Here is a 25,557-nt window from a genome sequence, read left to right as displayed (position 1 = left end):
CAAACGTTACCTAGCTTGCCAAAGATTGTAATACATCTATCAAAAGAAGACAGCCTGCCGTTTCCTTTAACTTGGACACACACATCTATACCTTTGGCCATTCAAAGCCAGTCATTTCCAGGAGTTATCTCACCTTCTGAGTAGCCTCTGATTTACTAATGGTTTCTAATGTTGTAAAAATGTGTGGAATAAATATTACATTTCAACATTTATGTCAACGAAGATTTTCTTCAGCCTGCGAGACATAGTCATTTTGATAGTAGGCTAGTATAGCTAATATAGACACTTACATCATGTGTTGCCTTCATTATAAGACTTATATATGGCTTTTCATTTTTTGCGGCTCCAGACGGATTAGTTTTTTGTATTTTTGGTCCAATACGGCTCTTTCAACATTGTGGGTTGCCGACCCCTGCCTTAGACAAACGAGCACCTGGTCTGTGCAACATTTCTGTTATGTAACTAAGAAGTGTATTTTTTTTATTTTTTTTAATCAATTATTTATTTATTTACTTGCTTTTTTTTTTTTTTAACAAAGAACATTTTCATTTTTTGGTCACTTGAGTCGCAGGTTTAGCAACAGTATATTTTTTTAAGAACACATTCGGTTATTTGGCGTTATCTATTTCCAAAACATACGCTCCACTTTTCTCATGTTCTATTATAATGTTTAAAAATGACCGTTTAGCTGAAAATGATTTTTTCTCTTCTTTTCAATAAAGACATTTATTACAGTATACAGCGAAACTGTAATATTTTGTATGGTTATTATACTGGCCCATGCCTAGTGGTGTCAATCATCACTATAAACACAACAAACAGGCTTCGTACACCTTTTCCATGGCCAAATTCAAGCACTTTTTAAGGACTTTCAACATCAACTTTCCAGTTTTTCCCAGTACCCTTCAAAAGGCGAAAACCAGTGTGAATCAATCCATAGCCTTGTTGTTTGAGGTCACCGAATGCTGTCTGTAGGAAAAATACGGAAAATCTGCTAAAACCTAAGCCTAGCACTGAACCAGCGGTTCTCATTAACTGAATGGGGCATAGAAAATGAAGCAGTGTGACTATTCAATGTCATTGGTGTTTGCAAACGTTGTTTACTTGTTTGTTTGTATCATCATCATTCATGTATACATCATTCTTTATGAGAAATAACATTAATTATTATTGTTTACTTGTTTGTTTGTATCATAATTCATGCATACGTCATGTTCATTAAAATGACATGATGGATCGATGCACCACTGTCCTCTTGGGGGCGTAACAGAGCCGTATATACATGACAACAACCTAATGTAAGGGCTCGTGCAAAGCCAACAGATCAAGCGTGTAGCTTTCATTTTTAAGGAAACATATTAGATTTGTGGACAGAATATCTACGCTCAGTCAAGGCGTTGAGGGGATCTGGTTTGGTGGCTGCAGGATTAGGTCTCTGCTATTTGCAGATGATGTGGTCCTGATGGCTTCATCCGGCCAGGATCTTCAGCTCTCGCTGGATCGGTTCGCAGCCGAGTGTGAAGCGACGGGGGTGAGAATCAGCACCTCCAAGTCCGAGTCCATGGTTCTCGCCCGGAAAAGGGTGGAGTGCCATCTCCGGGTTGGGGAGGAGATCTTGCCCCAAGTGGAGGAGCTCAAGTACCTCGGAGTCTTGTTCACGAGTGAGGGAAGAGTGGATCGTGAGATCGACAGGCGGATCGGTGCGGCGTCTTCAGTAATGCGGACGCTGTATCGATCCGTTGTGGTGAAGAAGGAGCTGAGCCGGAAGGCAAAGCTCTCAATTTACCGGTCGATCTACGTTCCCATCCTCACCTATGTTCATGAGCTTTGGGTTATGACCGAAAGGACAAGATCACGGGTACAAGCGGCCGAAATGAGTTTCCTCCGCCGGGTGGCGGGGCTCTCCCTTAGAGATAGGGTGAGAAGCTCTGCCATCCGGGGGGAGCTCAAAGTAAAGCCGCTGCTCCTCCACATCGAGAGGAGCCAGATGAGGTGGTTCGGGCATCTGGTCAGGATGCCACCCGATCGCCTCCCTAGGGAGGTGTTTAGGGCACGTCCGACCAGTAGGAGGCCGCGGGGAAGACCCAGGACACGTTGGGAAGACTATCTCTCCCGGCTGGCCTGGGAACGCCTCGGGATCCCACAGGAAGAGCTGGACGAAGTGGCTGGGGAGAGGGAAGTCTGGGCTTCCCTGCTTAGGCTGCTGCCCCCGCGACCCGACCTCGAATAAGCGGAAGAAGATAGATGGATGGGCATATTAGATTTTTTTCCCATTTTATAATTAGCCTATTGAGTCCGACTGCCGAGAAATATGATGGACATTTCCAAGCGTTTCCAAGCACTTCACCCAACATTCAAGCATTTTCAAACCTTGAAAACACAACATTATGCATTAAAATCCAAGGTTTTTAAGCACCCGTACGAACCCTGAACAAAGCGGGGGGAAAAAATAAACGCACTTAAGTCTTACAAGATTTCATTACATCCCCGTAGGGAGGCATATTCGTTCCCGAAAATTCTACCATTTTTCGGCTTCTGATGTTCCGATGTGAGGTGAGTGTTGTACTTGAAGTGTTGTAAACCAGGAGCCAAAATGGCTGCCTGTGACATGAAGAGCTATTGACAGGCCGGGCAGGTTGCAGCTACTCCTCACGTCTAATCAGCTTTTCCTTTAATCAAGTGTGTAAGGGACACTATCTCCACAACTACTGATGAACAGCACTATTGAGTTACTTCCCACTTCACACACACACACACACACACACACACACACACACACACACACACACACACACACACACACACGCACACACACACTGTAGCCGAGCTCATCACCCAACACCGAAAGCACAGCGCTCCTTTCCTACAGACACCAACAGAGTGTGTTGGCGTGCCAGGCAACATGTAATGTGTGTAATTTGATGGGAGGCTGCAAAACAAGGAAGCGGGGAATATCCTGGCCACATCTTTAACCTATTGAGGCGGGAATGATGTCATGATTAGAAGAGGAAATTGGGATCCCTCCAAAACCTAAACACCCCAAGGCTGCCGAGCCAGCCAGCCATCCAGACGTCTGCTGCAGGGATGGCGAGTGGAGAGGAAAAGTGTGGGAGAGAGGATATATATTTAGTAGGGGTATATTACATGTATTTATAATCATATTTTCACGTTAAGTGAGGACATGCAGGAAATGTAGTCACATATCTACACGCCAACAAATGCAGCGCAACCCAGCCTTTGGCTATAGCAGTAGTGCCAAGGAGGTGCCAGAGCTTGAAAACCATCTTTTGCGGTTAAAGTCTCCTGCATGTTATATTTTTCTAATTCATGTGATTGCTCTTTACACCAATTAGTAATGATAACTACCACCTTGCATATTTGTGCTACAGTTCTAACAGTTCATTTTAACAGCAGAGATTCAGGACTTGATTTTAAGATGTGTCGCAAATTATTGTTTCTTCTTTGTTTTATAAAAAACCCCGCAAAAAAACAATTATAAAGCATTTCAAAATAAAACCAAACATTGTGATCTTTAAGCATCATATTATTTCAGTATTCAACATATATCAGTCTCTCTCTCTCTCTCTATACATATATACACACATACATACATACATATACATATATATCATACATACACATATGTACAAAACCAGTGAAGTTGGCCCGTTGTGTAATTCGTAAACGCCACACACTTTCAATGGGAGACAGGTCTGGACTACAGGCAGGCCAGTCTAGTACCCGCACTTGTTTACTATGAAGCCACGCTGTTGTAACACGTGGCTCGGCATTGTCTTGCTGAAATAAGCAGGGGCGTCCACGATAACGTTGCTTGGATGGCAACATATGTCGCTCCAAAACCTGTATGTACCTTTCAGCATTAATGGTGCTTTCACAGATGTGTAAGTTACCCATGCCTTGGGCATTAATACACCCCCATACCATCACAGATGCTGGCTTTTGAACTTTGCGCCTAGAACAATCCGGATGGTTCTTCTCCTCTTTGGTCCGGAGGACACGACATCCACAGTTTCCAAAAACAAATTGAAATGTGGACTCGTCAGAACACTTTTCCTCTTTGCATCAGTCCATCTTAGATGAGCTCGGGCCCAGCAAAGCCGGCAGCGTTTCTGGGTGTTGTTGATAAATGGCTTTCGCTTTGCATAGTACAGTTTTAACTTGCACTTACAGATGTAGCGACAAACTGTAGTTACTGACAGTGGTTTTCTGAAGTGTTCCTGAGCCCATGTGGTGATATCCTTTACACACTGATTTCGGTTTTTGATGCAGTACCGCCTGAGGGATCGAAGGTCCGTAATATCATCGCTTACGTGCAGTGATTTCTCCAGATTCTCTGAACATTTTGATGATATTACGTACCGTAGATGGTGAAATCCCTAAATTCCTTGCAATAGTTCATTGAGAAATGTTGTTCTTAAACTGTTCAACAATTTGCTCACGCATTTGTTGACAAAGTGGTGACCCTCGCCCCATCCGTGTTTGTGAATGACTAAGCATTTCATGGAAGCTGCTTTTATACCCAATCATGGCACACACCTGTTCCCAATTAGCCTGTTCACCTGTGGGATGTTCCAAATGGAGTGTTTGATGAGCATTCCGCAACTTTCTCAGTCTTTTTTGCCACTCGTGCCAGCTTTCTTCAAACACGTTGCAGGCATCAAATTCCAAATGAGCTAATATTTGCAAAACTTAACAAAGTTTTCCAGTTCGAACGTTAAGTATCTTGCCTTTGCAGTCTATTCAATTGAATATAGGTTGAAAAGGATTTGCAAATTATTGTATTCTGTTTTTGTTTACGATTTACACAACGTGCCAATTTCACTGGTTTTGAGTTTTGTACTTACACATATATAGTAGGGCTGTCAACGATTAATTAAAAAAAAAAAAAAGTGTTATCATAAATTGATGAACAACTAAGGTTTTTTTTTTTTTTGGTATTGCAACAACAAACGTTCTTATTATCAGCACATGACACGTTTAAAAAAAGCATCTTAAAGTAAATACGTACATCACGTGAGGATGGCGCCGTGAGCTTGAATGCTACATCGACAGAGGGCAACAAACAACACGGTTAGAATTTACCTGCGTCAGTGTTGTCAACAAAAGTACCGCAGATATGTTCAATAATGCTTTTGCCAAATGGACAGCCAGCGGTGAGCAGTGAGGACCAAGTGCTGCAAAGAAGATGTCATGCGTGTCACCACAGCTGATCCCTCGTACAATTCCAACAAGGATAAACAAACGGCTGCACAAAACAAGAGCAACATGTTGCAACTTCTGGCTAATGCTGAATTTTTTTTTTGCTTACTGGAGACCATTGGACATCTGTAAGTTGTCACATTGAGCTGGGGTTGCCTTGTACCAAAATAGGAGATCAGCACTGTCATCTGAAAAAGGTAAACAAGTGTCTTTGTTTAAGCACCTGGTTAAAAGAAGAGTAAATGGTGTGCAATGTTTAGTTGTTTATTTGTGTGTTTACTACATTATACTTTCAAGATGTGCACTTCAATCTTATTTTACTGTCACCAAGTTTTGACCAAATCAATGACTTTCAGTAAGCAAAACAATAACAATGTTCCTCGATGATATTCTGACAACACAATTGCATTTGTGTCCAAATATTGAGGTATTTTCTTAAGCACATTTGAACTATGTGAGCAAGTAATAACCTGTGATTAATCATGATTAATCACAATGATCGTGATTAATCATGATTAATCACAATTCAGGACTGTAATCAATCTGATTAAAAAATAATCTCTTGATATATATATATATATATATATATATATATATATATATATATATATATATATATATATATATATTAGGGCTGCAACTAACGATTAAATTGATAATCGATTAATCTGTTGATTATTACTTTGATTAATCGATTAATAATCGGATAAAAGAGACAAACTACATTTCTATCCTTTCCAGTATTTTATTGAAAAAAAAACAGCATACTGGCACCATACTTATTTTGATTATTGTTTCTCAGCTGTTTGTACATGTTGCAGTTTATAAATAAAGGTTTATTTAAAAAAAATTGCCTCTGCGCATGCGCATAGCATAGCTCAAACAAATCGATGACTAAATTAATCGCCAACTATTTTTATAATCGATTTTAATCGATTAGTTGTTGCAGCCCTAATATATATATATATATATATATATATATATATATATATATATATATATATATATATATATATATATATATATATATACGCTGTAACACGTGGCTTGGCATTGTCTTGCTGAAATAAGCAGGGGCGTCCATAATATTGTTGCTTGGATGGCAACATATGTTGCTCCAAAACCTGTATGTACCTTTCAGCATTATTGGTAAGTTTACCCATGCCTTGTGCACTAATACACCCCCATACCATCACAGATGCTGGCTTTTGAACTTTGCGCCTATAACAATCCGGATGGTTCTTTTCCTCTTTGTTCTGGAGGACACGACTTCCACAGTTTCCAAAAACAATTTCAAATGTGGACTCGTCAGACCACAGAACACTTTTGCATCAGTCCATTTTAAATGAGCTCGGGCCAAGCGAAGCCGGTGGCGTTTCTGGGTGTTGTTGAGAAATGGCTTTCACTTTGCATAGTAGGGTTTTAACTTGCACTTACAGTTGTATCAACAAACTGTAGATACTGACAGTGGTTTTCTGAAGTATTCCTGAGTCCATGTGGTGATATCCTTTACGGACTGATGTCGCTTTTTGATGCAGTACCGCCTGAAGGATCGACGGTCACAGGCATTCAATGTTGGTTTTCGGCATTGCAGTGATTTCTCCAGATTCTCTGAAACTTTTGATGATATTACGGACCGTAGATGGCGAAATCCCTAAATTCCTTGCAATAGCTCGTTGAGAAATGTTGTTCTTAAACTGTTGGACAATTTGCTCACGCATTTGTTCACAAAGTGGTGACCCTCGCCCCATCCTTGTTTGTGAATGACTGAGCATTTCATGGAAGCTTTTTTTTATACCCAATCATGGCACCCACCTGTTCCCAATTAGCCTGTTCACCTGTTGGATGTTCCAAATAAGTGTTTGATGAGCATTCCTCTACTTTGTCAATCTTTTTTGCCACTTATGCCAGCTTTTTTTTTTTTAAACATTTGCAAATGAGCTAATATTTGCAAAAAAAATTATGTTTTCCAGTTCGAATGTTAAATGGAATGGAATATAGGTTGAAAAGGATTTACAAATCATTGTATTCTGTTTTTATTTACCATTTACACAACGTGCCAATTTCACCGGTTTTGGGTTTTGTATATATATATATATATATATATATATATATATATATATATATATATATATATATATGCATGCAAGGGAAAAAGTTTGGGTTTGACCCAGAGTGTCAAGATCAAAGCAGAGTAGCACTCGTCCGACAAGGAGGCGCACACTCCACGGATATGAGTGTGTGTATACATAGACAGATGTATACTGCATGTGTGTGTGATGGAGCTCATCCAGCCTCCTCACCCGGTGCAGAGATAAATGTCAAATATTCCGACCGACGGGTGATATCTCTTCCTGCTCCTCTTTTGATTCATGTCTCTCCCATGTGTGCGCACTAAAAAACACACACCTCACGTAAGACCTGCTAAAGCCATCAAGCTCCTCATGGATTCCTTCCCTCGCAGATACAGAGGGAGGTGATGAAGTGAAGGAGACGCAGCGCAGGAACGCCAGAAAAGAAAGAGGGTAATTGTGCTCGGAGAGGATGCCATCACATGCCCACCCCCAACCCTTCCCCTCTTCCCATCCCTGCCAACGCTCTTAAATATCGCATAATCTCGTGTGAAATCTAACCACAAGGCTCTACTGTTGAGATGTGCGGGGGGAACAACTGACGGGCTGTTTTTGTTGGTTCTTAGCAACACTAAGTCTCCCTTACGCAGTCATCAGTGGCGCAATTATCTTCTTGACTCGACCCGTGGCCGAGGACTCAGCTGAGTCTCGCTGGGTTCGGGCCAAAATGGGCACAAGGGATTCTGCAAGGTCTGAGTCCTCAGGCCCCGTTTTGAACCCACTTTGGATGAATTGACTCCTCATGTTACCATTTAAAGGGGAACATTATCACAATTTCAGAAGGGTTAAAACCATTAAAAATCAGTTCCCAGTGGCTTATTTTATTTTTCGAAGTTTTTTTCAAAATTTTACCTATCACGCAATATCCCTAAAAAAAGCTTCAAAGTGCCTGATTTTAACCATCGTTATATACACCCGTCCATTTTTATGTGATGTCACATAGTGATGCCAACACAAACAAACATGGCGCATAGAACAGCAAGCTATAGCGACATTAGCTCGGATTCAGACTCGGATTTCAGCGGCTTAAGCGATTCAACAGATTACGAATGTATTGAAACGGATGGTTGTAATGTGGAGGCAGGTAGCGAAAACGAAATTGAAGAAGAAACTGAAGCTATTGAGCCATATCGGTTTGAACCGTATGCAAGCGAAACCGACGAAAACGACACGACAGCCAGCGACACGGGAGAAAGCGAGGACGAATTCGGCGATCGCCTTCTAACCAACGATTGGTATGTGTTTGTTTGGCATTAAAGGAAACTAACAACTATGAACTAGGTTTACAGCATATGAAATACATTTGGCAACAACATGCACTTTGAGAGTGCAGACAGCCCAGTTTTCATCAATTAATATATTCTGTAGACATACCCTCATCCGCTCTTTTCCTGAAAGCTGATCTGTCCAGTTTAAGGGACGGTGTGAGCCAAGACAGCCAGGGGGTTTAGCTCGCTCGTCTGCGGGAACAAACTTCCGCCATTTCTTGCCTTGCTACCGAGGTCCTTTGTCCCTGAGTTGCTCACACACTCCGGCAGATTCAATGGGGGTCTGGCGGCAGATTTCTTTGACTTTATCGTTGGAAATGCATCTGCTTTGAGTGTCGCAGGATATCCACACATTCTTGCCATCTCTGTCGTAGCATAGCTTTCGTCGGTAAAGTGTGCGGAACAAACGTCCAATTTCTTGCCACTTTCGCATCTTTGGGCCACTGGTGCAACTTGAATCCGTCCCTGTTCGTGTTGTTACACCCTCCGACAACACACCGACGAGGCATGATGTCTCCAAGGTACGGAAAACAGTCGAAAAAACGGAAAATAACAGAGCTGATTTGACTCGGTGTTTGAGAAAATGGCGGATTGCTTCCCGATGTGACGCCACGTTGTGACGTCATCGCTCCGAGAGCGAATAATAGAAAGGCGTTTAATTCGCCAAAATTCACCCATTTAGAGTTCGGAAATCGGTTAAAAAAATATATGCTCTTTTTTCTGCAACATCAAGGTATATATTGACGCTTACATAGGTCTGGTGATAATGTTCCCCTTTTTGCTAGTATTGCAATACGGCATCTTCCAATTAAGATACACAACATACTGCTATTCAAGCTGTACAATGACTACTCTAAATGACATTGTAAAGTAGTAAGTCAGTTTTGTAGAACTTATCCTACCTATTTTTGGATTAAATCAAGCATTTTTAATCATTAAAAAAAATGCTAAATAAATAAACAAATATCAATACTAAACTACTATTGGCCAATAGATCAGACAAAGCCTGCTGTGTAGTATCGTGGCCACTGATTGGCTCACTCTCACACAGCACTACTATCGGTGACTGTGGGTGCTTTTTCACGTTTCATATGAAAGTCTTCCATTTATAGTTACGGTCGTCCCTGATTTATCGTTGCTAATTGGTTCCAGGCTTGACCGTGGTAAACAAAGTATTTGGCCACCTGCCTTGACTCACATATGAACTTGAAGTGCCATCCCATTCCTAACCCATAGGGTTCAATATGATGTCGATCCACCTTTTGCAGCTATAACAGCTTCAACTCTTTTGGGAAGGTCATTCTAAAACCTTAATTCTAGCCTGATTTAGCCATTCCTTTACCACTTTTGACGTGTGTTTGGGGTAGGGATATCCCGATCCAGGTTTTTGCACTTCCTATCCGATACCGATATTGTTTTTGCACTTCCGATCCGATACCGATACTGACCGATACCGATACTGACCGATACCGATAATGACCGATAATGGCCTATCCGAGCATGTTTTAAAGTTTAAAGTTATTTAGCCTACTTAGTTGTCAGAATCATGTTGAAAAGGGTTTTAGTACTCTTGATAACAACTAGCCAGCTGAATTAGGTGAGTTTGAATAATACACAATGGTTGGTAACAAGAAACTGACCCGTTTATTCAACAATAAACACAAAATAGACAAAATTATACAGGGTAGCAGCATGACAATGCTGAAGAAACAAGTCCATGTCAGAAAACCAACAAATTTAGCTGAACTGCACCAATTTTGTCAAGAGAGGTGGTCAAAAATTAAACCAGAAGCTTATGGATGGCTACCAAAAGCGCTTTATTGCAGTGAAACTTGCCAAGGGACATGTAACCAAATATTAACATTGCTGTATGTATACTTTTGACCCAGCACATTTGGTCACATTTTCTGTAGACCCATAATAAATTCATAAAAGAACCAAACTTCATGAATGTTTTTTGTGACCAACAAGTATGTGCTCCAATCACTCTATCACAAAAAAATAAGAATTGTAAAAATTATTGGAAACTCAAGACAGCCATGACATTATGTTCTTTACAAATGTATATAAACTTTTGACCACGACTGTATCTATATATATATATATATATATATATATATATATATATATATATATATATATATATATATATATATATATATATATATATATATATATATATATATACATATATATGTCCTCCTGTCCCACTCCTTTATGTTACGGCATTTTATGTGATGCAGTAAAACCTTGTTTATGTATATATCAGTGAGGTGCAGTCACTAGAGGCGGGGCCTCACCTGCCATCATGGAAAGAAAAAAAAATGTAAAAAGAAAAAAAATTTTTTAATTGTTATATGTATCCAGTGATTATACTATAAAGTTATTTTCCATTTAACTTCACCAGTTTTGGATTATTTTTTATTCAAAATCGCTGAATTTTCACATTTGCCGTTCAAATACTGAGAAGAGACGGTGCGGTGAACAGCAGCCAGTTGAGGCACTTTACTCAGTGCCGCAACATGGATTGCGCAATGACTCGGCTAACTGCTGGCCTGCTGTGCAGTGAGACTGTATTGCTATATGAACTATATTATACATTTCCATAGTTTAGTTAGCTGAGGTATATAATGTACAGTGTATTTTGTCAACAACTGTATGTGTGTAAAGTATTTCTTGTGCTGAGCGATCATAAAACGGCTGCAAAAGACGCACTGGCTGAGGCTCGCCCCCTGCACCCCCGCCGTAGAATTGTTATATCAACTAAAGCCCACACTTAAACTTTCCACGTGCAAGATTGAATCTATTTTTAAAAATTATTTCATAAGAAGCCAAAAAAGTGCAAAAACAATAATGTTGGTGTTGGAGGAGTTGTGAATGACTGCAGGGACACAACATTAGATACACCTGCAGACTGCAGGTGTACCTAATTCACAACTCCTCCAACACGAACATTATTGTTTTTGCACTTTTTGGCTTCTTATTAAATAACTTTTGTAACCTATTTTCATGGGCTTTCCTCTTTGTGATGTTAAGTTCCTGTTATGCGCTGTTATACAGTATATGCCTTGAGCTCTTATTTTGAAGGCGCTAAGAGCGGAAGTGATGTCACGTTTCGGAGGTTTTTGAAAGAAGGTAAATAAAGTGGTCCTCGTGTAAACTGGAGCCTCCGTGTTTGTTATTTTGTAGTTTCATGCAGTATAGGCGACATTTATAAACCCTCGGTTACACTTTTTTAAATAGATTCAATCTTGCACGTGGAAAGTTTAAGTGAGGGCTTTAGTTGCGGCGCATGGACTTAATTTCTAAGTAAAGGTAAGACCATAATAACGTTTTTTTAATTAAATGTGCTTTTTTGTGTGCTACAGTTTGTATGTGTAAAGTTAAAGTTAAGTTAAAGTACCAATGATTGTCACACACACACTAGGTGTAATGAAATTTGTCCTCTGCATTTGACCCATCCCCTTGATCACCCCCTGGGAGGTGAGGGGAGCAGTGGGCAGCAGTGGCGCCGCGCCTGGGAATCATTTTTGGTGATTTAACCCCCAGTTCCAACCCTTGATGCTGAGTGCCAAGCAGAGAAGAATGCTGGTATGAGCTTTTAAACATAACCCGTTAACTGCTGCCAATCAAATGGTGAATAAGATACTCTTTAGGGTTCATATGTTTGTAAATCTGACTGTGATGAAGTCAGTGCCTCACCAGCCATCAACCTCACCGCACGTCACTGGTATATATATATATATATATATATATATATATATATATATATATATATATATATATATAAATATAAACAAGGTTTTACTGCATCACATAAAATGCCGTAACATAAAGGAGTGGGACATATATATATATATATATATATATATATATATATATATATAATATATATATATATATATATATATATATATATATATACACATAAACAAGGTTTTACTGCATCACATAAAATGCCGTAACATAAAGGAGTGGGACAGGAGGACACAATTATTAGCAACACTAACTATCTTAAATTTTTACCAGCAAACCTCATGTTACGTTAGCAAATTTGCTGAAGACAAATACAACCATCACACTTAGAGCTCCCTCAGCAAATTGGACTCATCTTTTTTTGTGAGCTTTATTTCAATATGACTTCAATTTTAAACACAATATAGTCAACTTAGCATGGCAGGCGACTTTTAAAACATGTTCAAAACAACCATATGGCAATACACTATAACATATCTGTTTCCTCACATCTTTTACTCACATGGGAAGGCAAGCAGCCTCCTATTTTGATTTCCTCTCGCTCACAGTATAAACAAAGAGCATTTTTGAGTAACATTCAGAGCTTCTGGTGTGCACTTTACATTAAAAGTCAACCGTGCAGCGCTTGTTCCTGACACAATTATGTGTTTATGGGACAAATGGGGCATCTGTTCTTCTCCACTTCCTGGTATTATTTGCAGCCATGGCGACCAAAGCCACAATCAAACCAAGGAAAACGCTGGTGTTAGAATTAGTGTACGGCAAACACATCAAATGTAGTTTCCCTCCTCTCCGCGGTTACATAAGTGGCCTGGAAAAAAAAATTACTTCGGAGCGCTTTCAGTGAATTGAGAAAAATCCTGTCAAGCCTTGTGTTTTCTCCAAATACAGTTACACGGTTTGATGTACAAAAAAAAAGCCCCTGCAGTATTTGCACTTTTCAACAAGCCGCGTCGAGCAAACACCTCGTCGAAAATCAGCGCCGCGATGATCGACGACTCTGAGCCTCGCTTTGTTTGGATGTGTTGAAACGGGCTGAGCCTCGGCGCCCCCGGGGGGGTTGAAGGCTAAGACACTGAGAGAATCACTTAAAGAGCTTTAAAGAGTCACAGGCCCCGCCTCCGCACATAGAATTCCACTTCGCCTCGTGACCCGCGACACCGTGAACTATGCTCTCGCCTCCGACTTAAGCAAACAAACCATAATTCTTCATCAATATGTTCCTCGACACGCTGAACAAGGCAGCCCGGGCAGGGGAGCGGAACGGATCTGTGTTGAGATATAGAGAAGAAAGAAAAAACTAGTTTTTTGTGGAAGTTAATAAACGAACAGGAGAATTATTCTTGAATTTGTTCATGTGAGTTTCTTTTGCCTGAATGGCTGCACACAAAAGGGTGAAAATTGCAAGACAAACATCCCTACTGTGGTACCTGTGCTATTACAAATAAACCTCCTAGTGGTCTCTTTAGTATGGGGAACATATTCACCATTAATTAGTTGCTTATTAACATGCAAATTAGTAACATATTGGCTCTTAACTAGTCATTAAGTACTTATTCATGCCTTATTCTGCATGGCCTTATTATACAACCTAACCCTAACCCTAACCCTCTAACCCAGGGGTCGGCAACCCGCGGCTCCGGAGCCGCATGCGGCTCTTTGATCACTCTGATGCGGCTCAGCTGCATACTTGCTGACCCTCCCGAATTTCCCGGGAAACTTCCAGATTTTGGTGCCTCTCGCAGGAACCTCCCGGGACTAATGTTCTCTCATTTACACCCTAACTTTGACAATAGGGGCGTGCCGTGACGGTACAGCATTTAGCTCCCTCTACAACATGTACCAATAGAGTGCTAGCCCAGCCTCTTTTTAATGTATTTTCTGCTTGCACACGTAGGTGACAGCAAGGCATACTTGGTCAACAGCTAGACAGGTTACACTGACGGTGACCATATAAAACAACTTTAACACTCTTACTAATAATGCGCCACACTTTGAACCAAAACCAAACAAGGATGACAAACACATTTCGGGAGAACATCTGCACCTTAACACAACATAAACACTACAGGACAAACACCCAGAATCCCATGCAGCACTGACTCTTCCGGGCTACATTATACACCCCTGCTACCACCAAACCCCGCCCCCACCCCAACCCTGCTCCCTCACACATCAACCCCCCCCCCCCTCTGTGGTCGGGGGGGGGGGGGGGGGGGGGGGGGGGGGTATAATGTATCCCGGAAGAGTTAGGGCTGCATGGGATTCTGGGTATTTGTCCTGTTGTGTTTATGTTGTGTTACGGTGCAGATGTTCTCCCGAAATTTGTTTGTCATTCTTGTTTGGTGTGGGTTCACAGTGTGGCGCATTATTAGTAAGAGTGTTAAAGTTTGTTTTTTTTATACCGCCACCGTCAGTGTGACCTGTGTGGTTGTTGACCAAGTATGCCTTGCTGTCACCTACGTGAGCTAGCGGAAGCCCCATATAAAGGGTGGTTGATCAGGCTCGCTGGCTGTAGTGGGTGCTATATGCTGTACCATCACGGCGCGCATGACGCTGAGCCATTCATTTAAAACCCGCGTGCCGCACCAGCTTTCAAATTCCACATAAAGGTGTGGGCAGCGAGACCCCTGGTTTATACAAAGCAAATAAAAAAACTTTGTATACAGTGTTATTTCATTTAAAATTTAAAAAAAAATTTGCGGCTCCCGTTGTTTTCTATAATTTGTGAAACTGGTCAAAATGGCTCTTTGACTGGTAAAGGTTGCCGACCCCTGTCCTAGTGGTCTCTTTAGTACGGGGAACATATTCACCATTAATTAGTTGCTTATTAACATGCAAATTAGTAACATATTGGCTCTTAATTAGTCATTAAGTACTTATTAATGCCTTATTCTGCATGGCCTTATTATACAACCTAACCCTAACCCTCTAACCCTAACCAAATAACTCTAAATTAAGTCTTTGTTACTTACAATGTGTTCCCCTAGTGTCCAAATAACTCTTAATTAAGTCTTTGTTACTTACAATATGTTTCCCATAAAGTGTTACCAAAAGCCCAGTCATTAGTCTGATTGACTTGTTAGCTCAATGTGCTCTACACAACTGTAACTTCACCGCGTTTGGGCGGATAACCACAAAATTTGGTACACACCTTTGGAGGACTGACAAGCACACGTGTGCAAAATTTGAACGAGTTTGGTTGAAAAACACGACCGCCATCAGACAAAACGTCTTAACAACTAATACAATACAATGAAATTCATGACTTGTTAGCTCAATGTGCTCTACACAACCGTAATTTCACCGCGTTAGAGCGAATAACCACAACATTTGGTACACACCTTTGTAGGACTGACAAGCACACGTATGCACAATTTCAGCAAGTTTGGTTGAAAAACACGACCGCCATCAAACAAAACATCTTAACAACTAATACAATACATGCTCAGATAGGCCAGTATCGGTCAGTATCGGTATCGGATCGGAAGTGCAAAAACAATATCGGTATCGGATCGGAAGTGCAAAAACCTGGATCGGGACATCCCTACCCCAAACACACGTCAAAAGTGGTAAAGGAATGGCTAAATCAGGCTAGAATTAAGGTTTTAAAATGACCTTCCCAAAGTCCTGACTCAAACGTGTGGACAATGCTGAAGAAACAAGTCCATGACATATTTCCAGTTGTTTCATTACAGCACGTCCGAAAAGTAGTAGGAAGAAGCTGAGTTTATTTAATCCTACCCGTTTTCATGCCATAGCAATTTTATCCTATTTCCTTGTTCTCTGTAACATAACAGTGAACAAATACATAATAAACAAACAATATACCATAGTAAGTAAACAAATATTAAAAACATAAATAATCTTTGTCTCAAAAAAATAAAATAAAATAATAAAAAAATACAAATAAAAAAAGGGTTCATGATATTCATCATAATTCTTGTTCTGTGTACTTTGTGAACACTTGTAGTTTGAACCGTCTCTTAAACTGAATCATATTGGTGTTTTGTTTGATTTATTTGGTTAATCCATTCCATAATTTAATTCCACATACAGATATGCTGAAGGTTTTAAGTGTTGTACGAGCATACACATGTTTTAAATTACATTTTCCTCTAATGTTATATTTATTTTCTTTTGTTGAGAAGAATTGTTGTACATTCTTGGGTAGCAGGTTATAGTTTGCTTTGTACATCATTTTAGCTGTTTGCAAATGCACCAAATCGTTGAATTTCAATATTTTTGATTCAACAAATAAAGGGTTTGTATGTTCTCCATATCCAACATTATGTATTTTTTTAATTGATCTTTTTTGTAACACTGAGCCCCATTCAGAAACCGTTCTTAAGAACAAATTTTGTTCTTAGGCCCATTTACGAAGTTTTTAAAGGGGAACATTATCACAATTTCAGAAGGGTTAAAACCATTAAAAATCAGTTCCCAGTGGCTTATTTTATTAGTTTTTTTAAAAATTTTACCCATCACGCAATATCTCTAAAAAAAGCTTCAAAGTACCTAATTTTAACCATCGTTATATACACCCGTCCATTTTCCTGTGACGTCACACAGTGATGCCAATACAAACAAACAGCAAGGTATAGCGACATTAGCTCGGATTCAGACTCGGATTTCAGCGGCTTAACACTGTCTGATAAGATAATTACTAACAACTATGAACTAGGTTTACAGCATATGAAATACATTTGGCAACAACATGCACTTTGAGAGTGCAGACAGCCCATTTCAGGCGCGCTAAGAACATATATTTTTCCACGATTTCAGCACTCAGGTTAACCATACCTAAATAGACACAAAATACTGCATTACACAAGACTACCCGAATCTACTCGAATGATTGAAAAAAAAAAATTTTTTAAGCTAAATTATTGGTAAACACAGTTTATGTATAATAATTTACGTAAAACCGCGAGTAATGAATAAAGTTTTCATCAATTAATATATTCTGTAGACATACCCTCATCCGCTCTCTTTTCCTGAAAGCTGATCTGTCCAGATTTGGAGTTGATGTCAGCAGGCCAGGGAAGCTAGCGTCGATATTCTTCTCTTGATCATCTTCGCAGGATATCCACACATTCTTGCCATCTCTGTCGTAGCATAGCTTTCGTCGGTAAAGTGTGCGGAACAAACGACTGACCATTTCGTCGGCTTTCCCCACACCCTCGTATTTTGAACAAATTTCGTCCAATTTCTTGCCACTTTCGCATCTTTGGGCCACTGGTGCAACTTGAATCCGTCCCTGTTCGTGTTGTTACACCCTCGGACAACACACCGACAAAAGTGAGAAAATGGCGGATTGCTTCCCGATGTGACATCACGTTGTGACGTCATCGCTCCGAGAGCGAATAATAGAAAGGCGTTTAATTCGCCAAAATTCACCCATTTAGAGTTCGGAAATCGGTTAAAAAAATATATGGTCTTTTTTCTGCAACATCAAGGTATCATACCTGCCAACTACTCCGGTTTTCCCGTAATTAGTACAATTTTCATCAACCTATTCCGGGTTACGGTCGCAGTGATAAAAAATACGGTTTTTCATTAATTAAAAAACTTTTTTTTTTTTTAAGTTTTATTCACGAAATCGCGTAGCAACAATGACAATCGACACTGCTTCCCGTAACTTCCTATCGAGCCATTCCGAATGCCATGCGCGAGGCTATTTATAGCACCGCTGCCAAGCACGAGGCACCAGTTGCCATTGTTTCCAAACGAGCGAACGATCATGGAATCAGCCGGAGAAAAATCGCATACGAGTCTTAAACCGAAAAGAAAACTGCAGTCATTCCGTGAAGAATATTCAAAAGCCTAATTATCCGTTCCAAAAAGGGTGAAAACTACGCGAATTGCACTTTGTGCAGACAAGATTTTTCGATCGGACACGGAGGAATTAGCGATGTAAAAGACCACGTTGGGACAAAAAAACACAAGTCTAATGCCGTTGCTAGCGATACAAGTGGAAAACTTTCAATGTTTTTCGTCGCCCAAGCAGATTCTTTGGATGTGATAAATGCCGACGTTTTATTTACGGAGGCAATAATTGAGCATGGACTTCCAATCGCACTGGTTGATCACATGGGACAGTTATTTCGTAAAATGTTTCCCGACTTGAAAATCGCCAAAAAATATGGATGTGGTCGAACCAAAACATCAAACATTATTCAGTGTCTTGGAACAGAATCCTCAAAAAGTATCGCCGATGTCATGAAGTGATGGTTTTAGCAACATTTTAACCTGTCTGAATGCTAATAATCATTTTGCGTCGGCCCTGAACCCCCCACCAGGACTTTGTCCTGGACCTACCCTGGACCCTGGCTACTAGGTTTTTCTGATTTCAAAAGTTGGCAGGTATGAGGTATATATTGAACGCATACATAGGTCTGGTGATAATGTTCCCCTTTAAAGAGATTTTTGTATTCACCAATGTTTTCTTCACTGGGATTTGTTCGTCGGTAAGAACAAAATCTACGAGTGCTCCAGAGCACTCTTAGGGTGGCCTATTTGTTCTTAAGTGTGACAAATTTTGCTGCTACTGCAAGATGCTCCAGATCGTGCCCCGGGAAGGGAGCGTATATTTCACGACCATGAAGACCTATTTGCCCGAAGTGACAAATATTTATTTGAACGTTTTAGGCTACCGAGAGCTGTTCTACTCGAACTTTGTAATCGTTTGGAGCCAGCACTGCAGAGCCATATCAGACGCTCTAATCCAGTACCACCACATATCCAAGTACTTACAACCATAGGCTTTTTAGCCACTGGATCGTTTCAAGTTCTAATAGGAGACAAAGTGGGCATCTCTCAGCCAACAGTAAACCGCATTCTTCCACCAGTCCTGGATGAATTAAGTAAGCTGGCCCCAATTTATATCAAGTTCCCCTATTCACCAGCGGATCAGATCCCCATCAAAAGAGGATTCTATTCTATAGCTCGTTTCCCCAACACAATCGGCGCAATAGACTGCACGCATGTGCGCATTAAAGCACCCTCTCCAGAGCCCTACCCATACCTCAACCGCAAGCGTTTCCATTCCATTGGAACATCCCACAGGTGAACAGGCAAATTGGGAACAGGTGGGTGCCATGATTGGGTATAAAAGTAGATTCCATTCACAAACAAGGATGGGGCGAGGGTCACCACTTTGTCAACAAATGTGTGAGCAAATTGTTGAACAGAAAAACCTTTCTCAACCAGCTATTGCAAGGAATTTAGGGATTTCACCATCTACGGTCCGTAATATCATCAAAGGGTTCAGAGAATCTGGAGAAATCACTGCACGTAAGCAGCTAAGCCCGTGGCCTTCGATCCCTCAGGCTGTACTGCATCAACAAGCGACATCAGTGTGTAAAGGATATCACCACATGGGCTCAGGAACACTTCAGAAACCCACTGTCAGTAACTACAGTTGGTCGCTACATCTATAAGTGCAAGTTAAAACTCTCCTATGCAAGGCGAAAACCGTTTATCAACAACACCCAGGAACGTCGTCGGCTTCGCTGGGCCTGAGCTCATCTAAGATGGACTGATACAAAGTGGAAAAGTGTTCTGTGGTCTGACGAGTCCACATTTCAAATTGTTTTTGGAAACTGTGGACGTCGCGTCCTCCGGACCAAAGAGGAAAAGAACCATCCGGATTGTTATAGGCGCAAAGTTGAAAAGCCAGAATCTGCGATGGTATGGGGGTGTATTAGTGCCCAAGACATGGGTAACTTACACATCTGTGAAGGCGCCATTAATGCTGAAAGGCACATACAGGTTTTGGAGCAACATATGTTGCCATCCAAGCAACGTTACCATGGGCGACCCTGCTTATTTCAGCAAGACAATGCCAAGCCACGTGTTACATCAACGTGGCTTCATAGTAAAAGAGTGCGGGTATTAGACTGGCCTGCCTGTCTCCCATTGAAAATGTGTGGCGCATTATGAAGCCTAAAATACCACAACGGAGACCCCCGGACTGTTGAACAACTTAAGCTGTACATCAAGCAAGAATGGGAAAGAATTCCACCTGAGAAGCTTCAAAAATGTGTCTCCTCAGTTCCCAAACGTTTACTGAGTGTTGTTAAAAGGAAAGGCCATGTAACACAGTGGTGAACATGCCCTTTCCCTACTACTTTGGCACGTGTTGCAGCCATGAAATTCTAAGCTAATTATTATTTGCAAAAAAATAAATAAAGTTTATGAGTTTGAACATCAATTATCTTGTCTTTGTAGTGCATTCAATTGAATATGGGTTGAAAAGGATTTGCAAATCATTGTATTCCGTTTATATTTACATCTAACACAATTTCCCAACTCATATGGAAACAGGGTTTGTACATGTTAATACACGACTTATGACGCCCGACGAGATGTGAAAGTCGAGGCTTGATTTGCAGTGTCTTCCCTCCTCAGAAGCAGAACCAGGTGCTGTGAATTCCAAAGGTGAGTCAGCCATGATTGCAATCTTTCACAGGCCGTTTTAAGGCATCCGAGCCACGGCGGGTTCCCTGTTTGTACCTCCGCCGATATTAGTCACAGCTTCCTGATGTAATGTTTCCCCCCCTGAGCCTGATTTGCCCGAACTCTATGATCATGTTGGCACACTTGAGGAGGATATCCAAGACTTTGCAATCATCAGAGGCCACCTGATCCCACACGGAAGCACTTAACTGACCCGCGCTTGCTGGCATCCTGAGTTTGTTTAGGCCCTAATTTGCCCCCCCCCACACCCCCACACCGCCCGCATGTCGGTGAGCGCCGTCTAACATCCATATGCGTACAGCTGCACTTAGCCTGTCACAGTGATTGTTGCTCTGATGTGTGCTACTTTGAGTGCAGAAATGTGTCAACCACGGGGTGACCCTTCACCCGAGCCCTTGTTGCACCAGTAACGGGTGCCGGTGTTGCCGGTTAGGGAGGATGTAATGGGCCTGGCACAGCTCTGGAAGCTATTTGCCATCAGGGCGACGCTGATTGGAGCTGCATGGCGCAGGGATCGTGCAGAGGTTGCCGGCCGAGGCTGAAATTGGCGCGGGGCGCGAGGGGGGCCTCTGGTCGGGTGTCAGGCCTGATTAGGAGGACGGCGGCCGTGTTGACACGACGTACCCGTAAAAGAGTCATAGCTGTATGTGTGTGTGACGGGAAACGATCTGTACAGAATAACTGCAATTTAGTGAGGAGCATTGCTGACAAGGATTGGCTCCTAATTAAAGGAGGGGAAAACCAACACAGAATGATCTTGTTTACCATAAATCCACATATTGGAGATCAGTGCAGCTTGATCATCCGTTGTTACTCCCTCCAGACCAAATGTTCCTTTTTTTCAACAGGCATTTAGTGATGTTGAGCATGCCGTGAGAACTGTACAAAATACAAAGTACATTATTAGAATTAGGGCTGGGCGATATATCGAATATACTCGATATATTGCGGGTTTGTCTCCGTGATATTCGAGTACCGTATTTTTCGGACTATAAGTCGCAGTTTTTTTTCATAGTTTGGTTGGGGGTGCGACTTATACTCAGGAGCGACTTATGTGTGACATTTTTAAAGGGGAACATTATCGCAATTTCAGAAGGGTTAAAACCATTAAAAATCAGTTCCCAGTGGCTTATTTTATTTTTCGAAGTTTTTTTCAAAATTTTACCCATCACGCAATATCCCTAAAAAAAGTTTCAAAGTGCCTGATTTTAACCATCGTCATATACACCCGTCCATTTTCCTGTGACGTCACACAGTGATGCCAATACAAACAAACATGGGGTGAGCGACATTAGCTCGGATTCAGACTCGGATTTCAGCGGCTTAAGCGAGTCAACAGATTACGCATGTATTGAAACGGATGGTTGTAGTGTGGAGGCAGGTACCGAAAACGACATTGAAGAAGAAACTGAAGCTATTGAGCCATATCGGTTTGAACCGTATGCAAGCGAAACCGACGAAAACGACACGACAGCCAGCGACACGGGAAAAAGCGAGGACGAATTCGGCGATCGCCTTCTAACCAACGATTGGTATGTGTTTGTTTGGCATGAAAGGAAACTAACAACTATGAACTAGATTTACAGCATATGAAATACATTTGGCAACAACATGCACTTTGAGAGTGCAGACAGCCCAGTTTTCATCAATTAATATATTCTGTAGACATACCCTCAGCCGCGCTCTTTTCCTGAAAGCTGATCTGTCCAGTTTTGGAGTTGATGTCAGCAGGCCAGGGAAGCTAGGGTCGATATTCTTCTCTTGATCATCTACGGTGGCATAAGGGACGGTGTGAGCCAAGACATCCAGGGGGTTTAGCTCGCTCGTCTGCGGGAACAAACTGCCGCCATTGCTTGCCGTGCTACCGAGGTCCTTTGTCCCTGAATTGCTCACACACTCCGACAGATTCAATGGGGGTCTGGCGGCAGATTTCTTTGACTTTATCGTTGGAAATGCATCTGCTTTGAGTGTCGCAGGATATCCACACATTCTTGCCATCTCTGTCGTAGCATAGCTTTCGTCGGTAAAGTGTGCGGAACAAACGTCCAATTTCTTGCCACTTTCGCATCTTTGGGCCACTGGTGCAACTTGAATCCGTCCCTGTTCGTGTTGTTACACCCTCCGACAACACGCCGACGAGGCATGATGTCTCCAAGGTACGGAAAACAGTCGAAAAAACGGAAAATAACAGAGCTGATTTGACTCGGTGTTTGAGAAAATGGCGGATTGTTTCCCGATGCGACGTCACATTGTGACGTCATCGCTCCGAGAGCGAATATTAGAAAAGCGTTTATTTCGCCAAAATTCACCCATTTAGAGTTCGGAAATCGGTTAAAAAAATATATGGTCTTTTTTCTGCAACATCAAGGTATATATTGACGCTTACATAGGTCTGGTGATAATGTTCCCCTTTAAATAGACCCCCTGTTTAGACCAGTTGATCTGCCGTTTCTTTTATTTTCTCCTCGGCCCCCCTCTCCCTTGTGGAGGGGGAGACACACAGGTCCGGTGGCCATGGATGAAGTGCTGGCTGTCCAGAGTCGGGACCCGGGGTGGACCGCTTGCCTGTGCATCGGTTGGGGACATCTCTGCGCTGCTGACCCGTCTCCCCTCGGGATGGTTTCCTGCTGGCCCCACTATGGACTGGACTCTCACTAATATGTTAGATCCACTATAGACTGGACTTTCACAATACTATGTCAGACCCACTCGACATCCATTGCTTTTGGATGTGCTCAAGTTTGCGGATGACACTACCCTCATCGGGCTTATCTCGGATGGCGATGAGACCGCCTACAGGAGAGAGGTGGACCGGCTGGCGTCCTGGTGCAGCCTCAACAACCTGCAGCTGAACGCTCAGAAAACAGTGGAGATGATCTTGGACTTCAGAAAAGTCACATCCCCACCAACCCCCTCACCCTGATTGACTCTCCCACCCCCGTCTCCATTGTGGACTCCTTCCGTTTCTTGGGCACCACCATCACCCAGGACCTCAAGTGGGAACTGACCATCAGCTCCCTCATCAAGAAGGCCCAGCAGAGGATGTACTTCCTGCGGCAGCTGAGGAAACTTAAGGTGCAGTTTTACTCGGCCATCATCGAATCCATCCTGACCTACTCCATCACCGCGTGGTTCCCCGGCGCCACGGTCCAGGATAAGCATCGACTGCAGCGCAGCTGAGAAGGTGATTGGCTGCAACCTCCCATCCCTCCAGGACCTGTTCTCCTCCAGGACCAGGAGGCGTGTGGGTCGGATCACAGCTGACTCTTCTCACCCTGGACACAAATTATTCTCCCCTCTCCCCTCAGGCAGGAGACTACGGTCCATCCAAACCAACACCTCCCACCACCTGAACAGTTTTTCCCCCTCGGCCATCAGGCACACGAACAATAACTCCTAACAGTAGCTCCTATGAATTCCTTCTAAGTCTATAACAAGATCTGATAGCTCAGTTACAGCTCTCGTTATTACCAAATCTGTGTTATATGTGTTTTATGTTGCATGATTGCATCAAGAAAAATTCCTAGTTTGTGAACCCGTTCTCAAACAATGGCAATACAACTAGTCTGATTCTGATTCTGAATAGACTGCAAAGACAAGATACGCAACGTTCAAACTGGAAAACTGACAGTGGTTTTCTGAAGTGTTCCTGAGCCCATGTGGTGATATCCTTTACACACTGAAATCGCTTTTTGATGCAAGGGATCGAAAGTCACGGGCATTCAATGTTGGTTTTCGGCCTTGCAGTGATTTCTCCAGATTCTCTGAACCCTTTGATGATATTACAGACCGTAGATGGTGAAGTCCCTAAATTCCTTGCAATAGCTGGTTGAGAAATGTTGTTCTCAATAGGTTCGACAATTTGCTCAGGCATTTGTTCACAAAGTGGTGACCCTCGCCCCATCCTTGTTTGTGAATGACTGAGCATTTCATGGAAGCTGCTTTTATACCCAATCATGGCACCCACCTGTTCCCAATTAGCCTGTTCACCTGTGGGATGTTCCAAATAAGTGTTTAATGAGCATTCTTCAACTTTCTCAGTTCTTTTGCCACTTGTGCCAGCTTTTTTGAAACATGTTGCAGGCATCAAATTCCAAATGAGAAAATATTTGCAAAAAAATAACACAGTTTTCCAGCTCGAATGTTAAGTATCTTGTCTTTGCAGTCTATTCAATTGAATATAGGTTGAAAAGGATTCGCAAATCATTGTATTCTGTTTTTATTTACCATTTACACAAGGTGCCAACTTGGTTTTGGGTTTTTGTACTCGAAATCAGCCTGCAATTCCAAATAAGTCAATTGAGTCCAAGTCTCAGGCTTCGTTTGTGTCGACTCAGCGTTGGTCTACTTTGGTCTTGGTAGGCATGGCCTTATGAATCTTAGTCATGGGACAACCCCCCGCCCAGAAAGAAACAAAAGGCACATTTATACATACAACTACTGTACTCTACTCTCAGCTGTACTCGGCTGCACCCTGCAAAGGCGCCTTAGCATGCACCCCCCCTAACAGGAAATGGCTGTTGCGTAGCGTCGCCTGGGTTCCTCAAAAAGCACCTTTTTGTCAGCAAATCTGAGAAAAAGCTTTTTACGACGAAAACGCGACGGTGCTGCCAAATGGAATATCCCTCTTGACGTGTGAGGGGAGTGCGCTTCAACGGTTAGCGCATGAAATTCCCACTTGATGTCACACTTGTCGCGAT

The sequence above is a fragment of the Nerophis lumbriciformis genome, linkage group LG32 (assembly GCF_033978685.3).
Source record: "Nerophis lumbriciformis linkage group LG32, RoL_Nlum_v2.1, whole genome shotgun sequence".
Classification (NCBI taxonomy): Eukaryota; Metazoa; Chordata; class Actinopteri; order Syngnathiformes; family Syngnathidae; genus Nerophis; species Nerophis lumbriciformis.
Note: the sequence above shows the minus strand (reverse complement) of the source record.